At 37.7% G+C, this 13609-nt stretch overlaps 1 long non-coding RNA gene across 1 annotated transcript; it reads left to right on the top strand.

The window, feature by feature from the left end:
- Window positions 1-212: 212 nt before the first annotated feature.
- On the top strand, window positions 213-12261 carry LOC140002368 (uncharacterized). The gene is made up of 3 exons (XR_011808738.1): window positions 213-267; window positions 5045-5117; window positions 12048-12261. It is a non-coding gene; the product is annotated as an uncharacterized lncRNA (long non-coding RNA).
- Window positions 12262-13609: the final 1348 nt, after the last annotated feature.

Below are 13609 nucleotides of genomic sequence, written 5' to 3' on the forward strand. Positions count from 1 at the left end.
ATAACACTTACGTGTTGTCAGAAGAAACTAAGGCTGCTTTCTCTTTTTCCTTTTTTCCTTTTTTTTTTTTTTTCTTCTCTTTTTCTTTTTTCTTTTTCTTCTTTTTCTTTTTTTTTTTTTTTTTTTTTTCTTATGATTTCCTTTTTTATTGTTTATAGTTGTCTAATGGCTGTCTCTCTTACGTGACATTTTTACATTTATTGTCTTTCTTCACTGTGAAGGAGAAAAGCCCCACAGCTGAAGCCTCCTCAAATGGCCAGAGGAAAGGTAAGTTTAAAAGTAGCACTATTTCTCATCTCTTACTTGGATGCTGTTTCATAATAGATAAAATAACTGAGGGGAAAGATATGGAAAATGGCCTGATAGCTTGTCTTCTGTGTGAATATAGCAAGAAATTAAGAGTTGTTTGTTTGAGGTTCTATTCCAAGTTATTTCCAAGTCTTTGTTGTTTTTTGTTTTTCTGATAACATTTCAAATTCTACATCAAAACATGGTAAAGGATCGTGCTTACATAATTTCACTTGTCTCCCACTTGGAAAGAAATAACAAATGAATGGGCTCTTGTTATAGACTTACCCAAGACATTAAAATGAAAAGGCAAATTTTAATAAACCAATTTGTTCCTCTTCGAAATTTGAGCAGTTCAGTAGGTTTAATTTGTCCCTAAAGTAATGAGTCCAAGTAGTATTAGATTAAGAATTAAGTGTTAAGAATGATAATAAGCTATTTGGAATCATATAACACATGATTTCCAGATACTAAACACTAACCTTATGTCAATGAAGAACACAGAAAGCCAAACAAATTGACTGAAAGTCCATTTTAGTGATAAATACATTAAACCTTTCCAGTTAGCTGCTATATGCTATCAACTCATTCTGTTACTAAGCCAAGAAGAGGACTGGCTTTCCTGCACATTTATGATGGACTTGGGTGGGTGTCTCAGAAGAGCTGGCACAGGGGCTTGAGTACCTTCAGGGTAGCTGAATATCCCTAATCTTATATTTTAATTGAGTTGATAAGAACTCTGGAAGCAATGGGATAACAGAAACTAGAATGAACTATGGAAACAACTAGTCTTTACCAGTTTTTATTTTATTTTATTGATGGATATAAGAGTGGGCATGTTTGCTAACCATGGTAGGTCTTTGAGCTGGAGCCCACCAGTTACTTTCTAATGGGCATAGGGTTGTGCGCCTCACCCTTCCCCAAGACAACTTTGCAGGACTCTCATCCTGGCTTTCTCCAGCTACAAACCAAACAAACATACAAACAAACACTGTTTTTCCTAGTTGACATGCTGTGTGTTGTCAAAATCCCTGATAAAGACAAAAAGAAAATTCAAAGCCTTTCAATTGGCATAGAGCAGCCTCACTGCAAGTGAAAGTCCTAGTTAAGAGCATCATGGTATTTGTCCCTTTAAAACATTCTCTATTCAAAGAATTGTAATTCCTATTCATTAATCAAGAATTTTGAATTCTTTAAATTTTCTTTCTAGAGAGAGCATGAAGACTTTAGAAAATACATGAGCACTTAGGGCACTCTGCACTACAAGTGGATGCTCTGCATGCCATCTTGACAGGATACACATTGGTTTTAATTTTATTTTTATAATCATCTTGTGTTGGCTTCATTTAATTTTACAGTTTATTAAAGTACACTGGGAAGCAGGAATTCAGGAACTGAAAAATATATTTGTGCCTCAAATATAAACAAATGCTGCTGAAGCTCATGCTTCTGAGTGATGCAGCCATGCCAAGCTCCTGCCAAGAATGCTTGCCTACGCCTGATCTCAACGTGAGTTTCTGTCTGGCTGTTTCTGCTGTAAATAAAGTTACTCATAGGTGAGCAGCCCCGGGAAACTTGCTGCGCATATGCACAAAGAATACAGATTTCTTTTGACTCATTTTTTTGACAATGTCCAGTTCATTAACAAACTAAAACTGTATGAAAGTACCAAAAGTACAGTGTTATCAGGAAATTAAACCAGCAAACTATCAAAATCTACTGGATTCTTTTGGATTAATGGGTTGAGTTATATGTCTTATGGCTTTTGATGAATACTATTATTTGGAAAAAAAAAGAAAAAAAATGAAAAAAGGTCTTATTTTATTGTATATATACATTTATAACTTTAACTGAAGCATGCATTCTATGGAGAATTCATAGGTCAGTCGTTACAGTGAAGTCAAAAAATCTACTTGGGTGCCTTGCTACCTTCAAGAGCAGGCTTAATTTTCCTTGGCTTCACACTATCCTTGAAAAGAATAAATCCCTGTACATGATTGCCCAGCAGTAAGTATTCTGTTAGTTATTCAGGTTGGTATTCTCTGTACCTAAATTGGGAATCTAGGCTGCCCAGGTGGAGAATGGAGAGCAGTACATTCCTGCAGAGCATGATTCAGAGCACCTCATTTAATAGCTTAATGACTGCATAACCTACATGCTCTGAATCTTCTCCTGGAGACACCTGTCTGCCAGAAAAGCCTGGGAATATCCCAGGTCAGGAGTTAAAAACACCAGCTTTGCTTCTATGGCCCTCTGCTTCAGCTCAGTACTGCTACTATTCATTCCAAGGAGAGCTGAGTTAGTGTCTTGTTCATCTGGCCTTTTAGCCTCCATTTCTCCCTGTTTATGTCCCAAAATATGTCACCAAACCTGCAGTATTCATTTTTAAACTCAGAATACAGATTCTGCATCCCCCCAAAAAGGAAGCTTTAGCTTCATCTGAGGGAGTCACCAGAAAGAGATCTTTTCTATTCTCCTTTCCACATGGGAAGACAGCTTGGTTTGCAATGGCTCTGATTTCACCCTGGCTCTATGAGCTGCCAATACACCAAGTGGCTTATTTCATTTTCTCTCTGCCTACCAGTCAGCTTCCTGCTGAGAGACGTTGGCTCGGCTGACAGCATCCCACAGAAATTTCACTTCAGTAGATAAGGTGGAAACCCATAAAGAAGGTATCTGGAAACTAGTAAGGCTTTCTCGTTTTGGGCTTTCCTTTGAAGGTTCCCTGAAAGTAAGATAGGTCATAGAAACCCAGTGGGCTTCTAAACAGACCTCTGAAATGTATGACAGTATCTGTCCAGCTTCCCGGATGCAATCCCTGCATCCTGAAACTTTACTATGTTTGATTTGCCACATGCAGCTGTTTCTATTACAGCATCAATCCATTCATCTTCAGCAAGTGAGTGGACTTTATTTCTCCAGCTATCTTTTTTGTTAATAGCAAAACTTCATTTAGCCAATGTATACTGCTATTACTCATAACTGTTCCTAATAAGCCAGTGTGTGCAGGCCCCACCCTCTTCTTCCCTGGTGTTGGTGAGACGAAACTTCACTGTGGGACTTAAACCTGATACTGATGAGAAAAATGTTAATGACCAGGAGAGGAAAAAATATTCCTTTGATGACACTGCTTGTAAGACTGTTATTTTGGTGAATTAGATGGCACCATCCTGTCATTTGGAGCCTATGGAATAAAATAAAACAAAGTAAAATAAAATAACAAAAAATAAAATAAAACAATAAAATAAAATAAAATAAAACAAACAAAATAAAATAAATAATAAAATAAAGACCTATCTTTTAACCAGGTCTAAGGAATTGTAATCTTTCTGGGAAATTCACCTTTTGTTAGCCTGATTTCTCAACAGGTCTGATGAGGACATGAAAAATTTGTTCCCAAACCTATTGAAATCAAAGGAAATGTTCCTGGGGATGTTTGTACCCTGTTGATGAAACACAAATTATTAGTGGGTTAAAGCTGTTTAAAATAATGGTTTTATCTGCTTGTTGCAGTGAGACTCTGTCATTCATAGCACAAGTGAACTGGTCATATTTCTTCCACTGAGGGTCTTCACTGGGGTGTTTTCTAACCTCTCCAATTGCAAAACTCTTCCTTCTGGTCTTTAGGGTTTTCCTGACTGTCAGTGTTCACCCATATGAGCTTTCCTAGTGAAGTAAAATAAACGCACATGGTATCAAACTAGGACCATTGCCCCCATGAGAACTCGTGTGCTCATTTCCCCACGTGTGCTTCTGTGGAAAAATCACCATAAACTGCAGTTCTGACAATTTATATTATAAAATTCCCTCACATTTATGGTTCCAGCTAGTATCCACAAGGATGGATTTAAGACCTCACTGCCCTTTATTCTTTCACTCCATATGTCATATGTGAGCAGCCTAATGCTTGCCCCAGATGAAGGGACAACACAGCTGAGACAGCAGTGGAGCATGTGAGCCAGTACCTCGGCTCTTCCCCTTTATAATCCATTGATTTAAGTACATTTGAGCAAATATGCATGAATCTGCAATATGGGCTTTGCAGGCAGACAAAACAGGAAGGCAGATGGCTTAGAGGAAAATAAAATATTATATGGCTACAGAAAATTCCTTTATTGTTGTCTTTCACCTCAAGGAAGTATTGAGATTTCATTCTTCTCTGCCATTGTGCCTGCTGTGCCAATTGAAGTTCTTCAGTAAAGATGGTAATCCATGTTCACTAGCCAATGGACCCACACAAAAAGCCACTGTTCAGGTTATGAAGAAAAAATTAGGAAGGTCCAAATCCTCCTCCACCATTCAGCTCAATATTTTGTAAAATGTTTGCACTAAAAGGGAGCTACGAGTTTTATTTAAAATTTGTATTAGTGTGCATTTCAAGGTGACTGCACCCTTTATTCTGAAAATTTCTGCATTACTTCATTCAGCCCTATAAACGTTTATGGAAAGCACACTAAAAATAAATTCCTTTTGCACTTCTCTCATTTGAATTGCTTGCAGGAAAAATGCTGATATCAGGAAAGAGGCACCCACATCCATATGTTTACATTTATAGCAATTCTCAGTCACTTTCCTAATGTTAACTAGGAAATTATGTTATTTGAAAAACCTGTAATTACTCACAGAGCAGCTCTCTGTCTTCATATTCACTGCTGTTATTAATGTTTATGATACCTACAAAAATTGCACTTGGGTCCAGAGCTGAGGCACACAGCCGAGACAAACAATATAAATAGTGACATGTTTTTCCTTCCAGGTGACCACAGGTCATGGTGATCACTGCCGGGCTGCTTGTAATGTGAGGGAGAGCAGACATCGCACTGTGACAGGTGTGTTCCCACTGCAGCAGCATGCTTTTTCTGCTTGAAGCAGACCTCCTTAGCTCAGTAGCTGGTGTCTTAACAGGGTTAGTGCCAGAGAGAGGTTCCCCTGCCCCAGACACTTCTCATCGAACATTACTTTCCAGACATTTATGCTGACAGATGGGGCTGCGCAAGGTAATGTAACTCTCCCAAACGCCGCTGTCACAGTGGTAGCTGCTGGTGGCAGCCAAGTGGTGCCCATCATCGCATCTCCTCCAGGTGTTGGCACAGGTGCGTGATGGTACCCTGCTGAGGAGCTGTTGTTGGTATAGAAAAGTTTGAGGCAGCAACAACTTTTTAGCTCAGGAATTCAACTGGTTCAATGCTGGAACAAAATCCAAATCTTCAGCTACTTGGAAACCTCACTCTTGTCAATCAACTTTTTCTAGCAAAATAGAAGTCTCCCTTGTTCTTCTTGGAAAGGAAGAGATTTATAATGAAACCCTGATTCTGTCTACATAAAAATACTTTTTCCAACATCTTTGTCCTTCTCTGGCTAATTGTTTACTTTTTCTTTTTTTTTTTTTTAATCTGAAGTACTGACATCTCATTGACATCTCAAAAAGCCTTGGGCAGTTATGAATAATACATCATATACTTATAGATCCATGGGTCTGCTTCATGGTACATAACAGGTACCACAGGGACATGTCCCTCTGCAAAGGGTCTCTGATGCTTAGCGTGAGCAGCTGCTTCCTCAGCAGGTTGCCGAGGTCTCTCTGTGTCCACTGTAATGTCTATAATAAATAATGTCTCACCTTGCACGCTTGAGATGTATCAAAATTTATAATAAACTAAAATGTTTATTGAAAATCAACAAAGCATTCAAGTTTGAAATTTAATTATACACTTGTGAAAAAAAAAATAGTTGTTCTAGAAAGAGAATTTAAAATACATTTTGTATTGACTACCTGGTGTCTATTGTGTCTCAATGAGAGATGACTTTTTACAAGGCTGTGAGGTAGCTTGTTCTTGCTGTTCAGCTCGTGAGTACATCAGAAATATGAGGTAGTCACCTAATTACAGAACAGGTACAGTGTTATTAGTGATGCTTAGTTCCAAATTGAACCATAATTATGTATGAAGATCACTCTAAGAAATACTTAATTGCATCGCTTATTGCTAACAACTTATAGCTACCAGCATACTGCTGAGTGATAAAAGCAGTTCTTCCCCACACATTTCTGGTTCGTATAAATCTCTGGCAGGGCAGAAATTGAGGAAAAGGGTGTACTTGTATCAAGGCCTCAGATATATCTCTGTTGAAGAATACGCTTTGTCTAAAGGGGTGTAGAAATCCCTACTATTGTTTTTTTATTGTTCAACAAATGTCCTCTCTTAAAAACAGATTTTTTTTCCAATGATTCCCTATATTATTCATTATTGTCTTTTTTTTTTTTTTCCATTTTTGTTAAATATGTAGCATATAAAACAAATTTTGAAATACTACTTTATAAAACAAATTGTACTCTTTAAAATATTTTTGAACATTTTATTGAAAATTCATGCATTTGTACATTCATATTCACAAGTTCTTATGGTTTACTGTAATTTCTTAGAATTATTTATTTTAAGAAATAAAAATATCACACCTTTTATTTAACATTGTTGTTAAATAATCATTAACAAAAGAGATCCATATTTAATTAGACCACATTTTGAAAAAAATCACATTTCAAAATGTTACAGCTCTATGAAATATGTTAAGGTTTTTTATGAGAACACTTGAAGTAATAATAGAAAGACCTTTCCAGAACAGATAGTGTTTTCTTTGTTTTTACAAAATTTTGTATTTTAAAAATTAAAACAAAATAAAACAAAATAAAGTAAATGTATCTTTTATATTGTTTTTAAACTTGCTTTTTTGTTTTGTTTTGTTTTGTAATTGAAGAGGAAGATGTTGGATGAGCATTTTTAGAAATTCCTTATTTTCATCTTGCTTCAGCTCAATATTTACAAACCCATAATAATGAATACATCACTGTATGATAAGCTTAAGTTTTCATATTCAAAGGCAGGAGATAGGGACCAGGCAATATATCTGATTTAATTAGAAACAGTAATGCAATGGCCCACTTATGGGATTCTAACTCCAGTAGTCAGGTGTCCATCTGTGGAAAACACCTAAGATGTGGTGCCTATTCTGAAAGGAACCAGACTGTAGGTTGTGCTTATTGCTGCTAGGCATGCCATAGAGATGTCCTGTCTTCCAGATTTCATTTTGACTCACTGTTTCCTTTGTTTTTAGCTCTCATCTCTGTCTATGAGAAGAATATAATGTGCACCTTCCAGAAATGGGAAACTTGAGGAATTATTTAGGATACATACACAGACATGTATAGCTGTACACATACATATTTACAATCTACATACACACATATATAGATATGTATAAATATCTACAATCCTAACCCCACTTGTCAGTTTATTCTGGAAGTTAAACAGTGTCTTTAAAGAATTGCCTGGGGAATGAAAATAAATAAAGTGAACCTCGATGGTCCCTCCAGATGCCTTCTCACATAATTGGAGCAGTGGGGAGAAACTTCCTACACAGCTGACAAAATAAATGATCCAATGGTGGGAGATAGTTATTTAGATCTTATTTCCATCTGGGAAAGTACTAGGGGTCATGAGGCCCCACATGCTGCTGCCCAGTGTCTATTCTGAGGGTAAAAGCATTGATGGTATGGGGAGTGCCCTGTGTTTGCTCCCAGGCTGGAGTCAGTGGCTCAGGAAAAAGGGAGCAAAGGCAGGGCAAACCTCCCTGCAGCTTCTTACCAAATGCTTTCCAAAAGAAGTGGGAAAAAATTTTAATCACATTAAAAAAAAATATTTAGTTATACATAGAAAAATGATTTATTGTGACCTGCAGAGTTTATTCTAATATAGCAGAGAAAGGAGTTAATAACAGCTATCAGGAAGTTTGGGCATCTCTGTGGTGATGCTTCTGAAAATGATTAATGTCATGAAGGAATAAAAAAAAAAAATAGAAAGTAAAAACTCTACAAGGAGGACGGCAAGTAGGATATCTTCAGTTCACAGTACTCCACAGAGGTGGGGCTTTTGATGCACACCAGAGCCCTTATATATCAAGGACAGAAGGAAAAGTAGAAGGCAATTGACAGAATGGTGTGGGGAGAGGGCATTATAAGAAGAATAAGAAATGTGCTATGAAAAATTTGTGTGACCTTAAAAGACTTCTCAGCCTGATGCTGTGGCTATATGTTTCTTGGCATTTTCACAAATGGGAAGGTGTTGCTTCCTGTGCTGGTAATTGATCTGATCAACAGTGTTAATATTAGCATACTTGAGATTTTACAGCTGTTAACTTGGTGGGTTTCCAATTGATAAGATATATTTTCCTTACTGTTTTAATTAATTCAAATTCTGTCACCTTTGGTCATCTTGCATGGCATCAATTTAATAAATACACCCATTATGCTCCTTTTACCAACCTGTTCTTTTTCCTCTCCCTGGCTCTGGCTTTTCTCCCCTTAACATCCAAATTAAAGGCCTTGCCTCCTACACCCTGCCTGGCTGTCCATCACTTAAAGCACAGGTGAGACAAGCTCCTGCTTGCATTATCTGGGGCAAAATTTACAACATCCCAGAGCATTTGCTAACATACCTTACAGGGTAAGTCTGGTTTTGCCCTAAGTGCCTGGGCTGGGGGGATGCTCTGAACTCAGCCACTCTGTGGGCAGGAGGCAGGGCAGCAGCCCAGGTCGTGGGTGGCAAAAAGGAGTTAATTTCTGTTTAAATACACATTCACTGAGCAGAGCAAAATGCACTTTTCAAAAGCATTTAAGATGGCCATATCTGGCAGATATTCATTTAGGAGTCATTAGGCCCTGAGCTTGCTTTCTTCTCCCCACCCACATTTTTCCCTGGTTTTGTCAAATTTCAGAACTCATTCTGCAAACCAGGGACTGAAAGAGCTAAACTGAAAATATATGAAGATTTATTTATTTATTTATTTATTTTTAACATATTCAGAACATTCAGTGCATACTCCCTACTTCTGGCATTTTAGCTGATTCCTTTTTCTTAATATTTTACAGTTTTCTAACAAAATTCTGTCTGCTACTTTACTCTAAATTCCCAACTAATAGTTTGCAATTGGCCAGTTTCAATTAGAAATGAAAGAGGAATAGAAGTCTTGGACATACTTAAGTTCCTACTGTTTCTATGAAAAGTAGCAAGAATATTAAGGATAGATAACCTAAATTAGTGTCACTACTGAGGATTGATAGGCAGAAGGTAGCTCTGTCTTAGACAAAGGCTCCTCACATGAGGGAGAGCAGACAGTATTATGCAAGTACCAGGCTGCTGCAGCTCTGCAGCTGCCATGGATTTAAATCCAACCAGTTCAGGTCTGTTTGTGCATATGCAAGCTGACGTGCTCTGACACAACCATGAAATGGGAATAAAAAAAAAAAAAACTAAACTATTAAAATCTGGTGTAAGAAGTAGAAAATTGGTCGTGATTTTGAAGGGAACAATGTCCAATTAGAGAAGCAGGAACATTATAACTCTAGATATTTATTTTCTCTATTTATATGCCCATTTTCAAACAATTGATTTTTACGACTAGTATTATTACCTTTAAGTATGCATGATTCTTGCCAGTGTCTTTTAGCTGCGCTAAAACTTTCAATCTGTGAAAAGCTAATAGGAACCCAGGATGCCAAAAGCTGGTTTTAGAGACCAACTGGTCAGACACAGAAGGATATACCTGTTATTACAGCAAGAATAATAGACAGAAAGGAAGAAATAACAGTAATAGAAAACTGAATTATAAAAAAAAAATGTTATGTTTTCAATTGAAGCAATACTTTCCTCAGTGAATGATCACAAAGGAAAATATACTAAGAGTAGACAGGAGAGTCTGGATCTGTGAGGATGGTGTATGTAGGAGTAGGGAAGACTTCAAAAACACTTTTTTTTTAATTGAAAACATGAAATGCCTAAGTGATGTGGTAAAGTCAGTGGCTGGAAGGTCAAGAATTTGTAAGTAATGTAGATCAGACCCTCAGCACTGAAGTGAATGAATGCTGTTCTGTTCAGGCTTACATCATACAACATGTATGCACTTAGCAATCAATAACCTGGTGGAGACATCACTGGAAGGAATCTACTGGGAGGAACCTGCTGGTATGAAGCCAATGTCCAGCAAGCCCCAGAAATATATAGGTTCTATACTTTCCCCCTCCCGCCCTCCCCCCCAAGCCATTACAGTCAGAAAAATCCCTAATATCACTAATGAATTAAGAAGATTTACTATGGAAAGCCAAGAGCCATAAAACTACAATGAAGCATAGCAGGAGAAACTATGGATATCACTACTGTCCTAGGTCCCTGCAACAGCAGGAAATTTGTTAGGTGAAGACAAGAAGAAGTAAAACCTTGGTGAGTGGATCCATTTTAATACTAGAGAGCAAGAAAAAAGCCCCCAAACCTGCTGTGCCTGGCAGTCGAACCTGTGGGTAAACTCCTGATTCCAGAAAGAGCAAGCAGTTTGGAAAGAAGGGCTAATGGACAGATGTCAGACTCCTTGCCCAGCACAAAGAAAAATGGCCAGATATGGCCATTAGTATCTATTCATAGAACCATAGAATATCCTGAGTTGGAAGGGACCCTTAAGGATCATCAAGTCCAACTCTTGACACCGCACAGGTCTACCCAAAAGTTCAGACCATGTGACTAAGTGCACAGTCCAATCTCTTCTTAAATTCAGACAGGCTCGGTGCAGTGACCACTTCCCCGGGGAGCCTGTTCCAGTGTGCAACCACCCTCTCTGTGAAGAACTTCCTCCTGATGTCAAGCCTAAATTTCCCCTGTCTCAACTTAACCCCGTTCCCGTGGGTCCTGTCACTGGTGTTAATGGAGAAAAGATCTCCTGCCTCTCGACACCCCCTTACGAGGAAGTTGTAGACTGCGATGAGGTCTCCCCTCAGCCTCCTCTTCTCCAGGCTGAACAGGCCCAGTGACCTCAGCCGTTCCTCGTACGTCTTCCCCTCCAGGCCTTTCACCATCTTTGTAGCCCTATTGTCAAGTAGTTTGTCTGTTTTATGATGAGGTTGTTCTGTTTTTTGTTTATTTTTTCATTTTCTCTCAGATAGAATCATAGATACGGTCACCATAGCTGTTGCTCCAGGAAAGAGTCTTGATTACATTGCTGAAACACCCGGGTAAACCAGTAACCCAGGATTTCCTCTAAGATATACCTTTACTGATAATGTTAACATGAATGACTGCATTTCAGGAATTCTACCTTAAAAATGATATCATAAAAATGTGCTTTGCTTAGATATCTCAAGTTTACTGACTTCTCATGAAATTCAGTTTGATTTTTACTAGCTCTACCAATGATTTTGGGGTTCAGTTGTTTTTAATCCCAGCCTTGGGTGCATTCCTGTGAGATGCTATAGCTTGTCATGTGAAAGTTTTACAGAAAAAAAAAAAAAAGTTATATATATACATATATATTAAGCTGGTAGAATGCAATGTAAGGAATGTGACAAAAATTAGGACATGGTTTCACAGGGAAAACATAAAATGCTGCAATACAAAGGTTATTAAATATTGTTATCAAAAAAATCCATGCCAAAAAAAAAAAAAAAAAAGAATGGAATGGAAAGTTACTGTGCTAAATCTGAAGATTAAATCCAATAGCAATTAGCATATAAACCAGATATTAGTCCTCCTGTAAATGGAAAAAACAATGTCTCTAATTATAGGTCACAAATACAACTGGCCAAGGAATAAACATCTCACAATCATAAATTGAGGTTTCAACCTTTGTCTTAATTTTGATGTCTTGAAAATATATGCTATTATTATTATTATTACTACTAATAATAATAACTATTATTATTATTATTATTTTCCTAATAGAACATGGCAGAAGAGAACTTCACCTACAGTAGGGATTAGGACAGGTAAGTGAGATTTGAGATAAATCTTTGACCTAAAATAAGCAGAAAAAAAAATCAAATCTTTCTCATCCCACCTGACAGTTCAGTCCCAGCAGAGCTGAAAAGGGTGAAATTTCTACCTAGGAAAGCTAAAAATAGAAAATTTTGATGACCTTCTTGCTTGAAAATCTTATCAAAACAGACACAATGCTGCAAACAACTTTGGTTTAGTGAGTTGATTCTTTCTAATTGTCATAGAATCACAATATGATTTGAATTGGAAAGAACTGCTACAGGCCATCTTGTTCAACCCCTGTGCTCAAGCAGGACCACCTAGAACAGGTTGTCCCAGACAGACAAAAGAATCTTGTCCCCAGATTCTTTTGAAGATCTCCAAGGACATTGTGGCCCTTCATTAGAGTCTCTCCAGTAGCTCCATATCTATCTAGGGCTAGAGAGCCCCAAACAGGACATTGTTCCAGGCTTGGCTTCACCAGTGCTGAGCAGAGATCACTTCTGACCTGCTGGCAATGTTTTGTCTGATGCAAGCCAGGATACCATCAGCATTCTTTGCAGCAGGGGCACAATTCAGGTTTGTGTTCAGCTACGTGCCCACCAGGAACCCCAGGTCTCCAATCACCACTAGTGTCTCCACAACATTTTCTTTGCTAACAAAAATAGAGTGGAACAGGGAGTTTTCTGTCATTTGTGTCAAAATCTCTTTCTGCTGCTGTTAGAAGCTGAAGAGGTGTAAAGTTATTACTTGAACCTCTATTTTAAAACTTACCCTCTTCTTGCTGCCAGAATAGTGCAAAGGAAACTTGGTGAAGATATGAGTACCATCCAATACATGAACTGCATGGTGATAATAAACTATTGCTTGGACTTATTTATAGTAATTTTAAGAGACAGAATGGTTTAAAAAGTTACCCTGCTGAACTCTTTTCTTTTTGATCCCTTCCTGCAAGAACAGCAGTCATTCTCAGTTGAATAGTTGTGTTCTGCCACAACTCTGACTTCAGTTGTACTCCTGTCTGAGGGGGAATATTTCAATATTTTACCCTGTTCTAATTCATGCTATTCAAAATTGCCTGTGCAGCATATCACCTAGTGACACACCAGTCCTGGAGGACTACTGAACATTTTGCTTTGTGTTCCCTGCAGGGAGTACTGAAGTCTTCACAGGTACTGGAAATGAAACAAGAGTACCTTTGATATCACTTTTTTCCAAAACACTGACCATACTAATTATTATGTGTTTTCACAACAGGTGAAAATTTGTATTGAAATGATTACAAGATGTCCCTGATAGTCCATTTTCTCTTTATAGTATAGGTTGAAAGTCATTTAATAGGTAAAGTCTAGGGAGGCTAACCATTGCTTTGCAGATATGTTTGTTTTTTTTGGGGGGGGGCGGGAGGATGCAAGAATTTTTCTTTCAAAGACACAACAGGGCACCTATGGAAACTGGATCCCTAAATGCCTTTGTAAATTAAAGTGAAATTTTAAGTGAAAGGTAATGGGTTCCATGCTTAAATATGA

The sequence above is a fragment of the Anas platyrhynchos genome, chromosome 4, assembly GCF_047663525.1.
Source record: "Anas platyrhynchos isolate ZD024472 breed Pekin duck chromosome 4, IASCAAS_PekinDuck_T2T, whole genome shotgun sequence".
Classification (NCBI taxonomy): domain Eukaryota; kingdom Metazoa; phylum Chordata; class Aves; order Anseriformes; family Anatidae; genus Anas; species Anas platyrhynchos.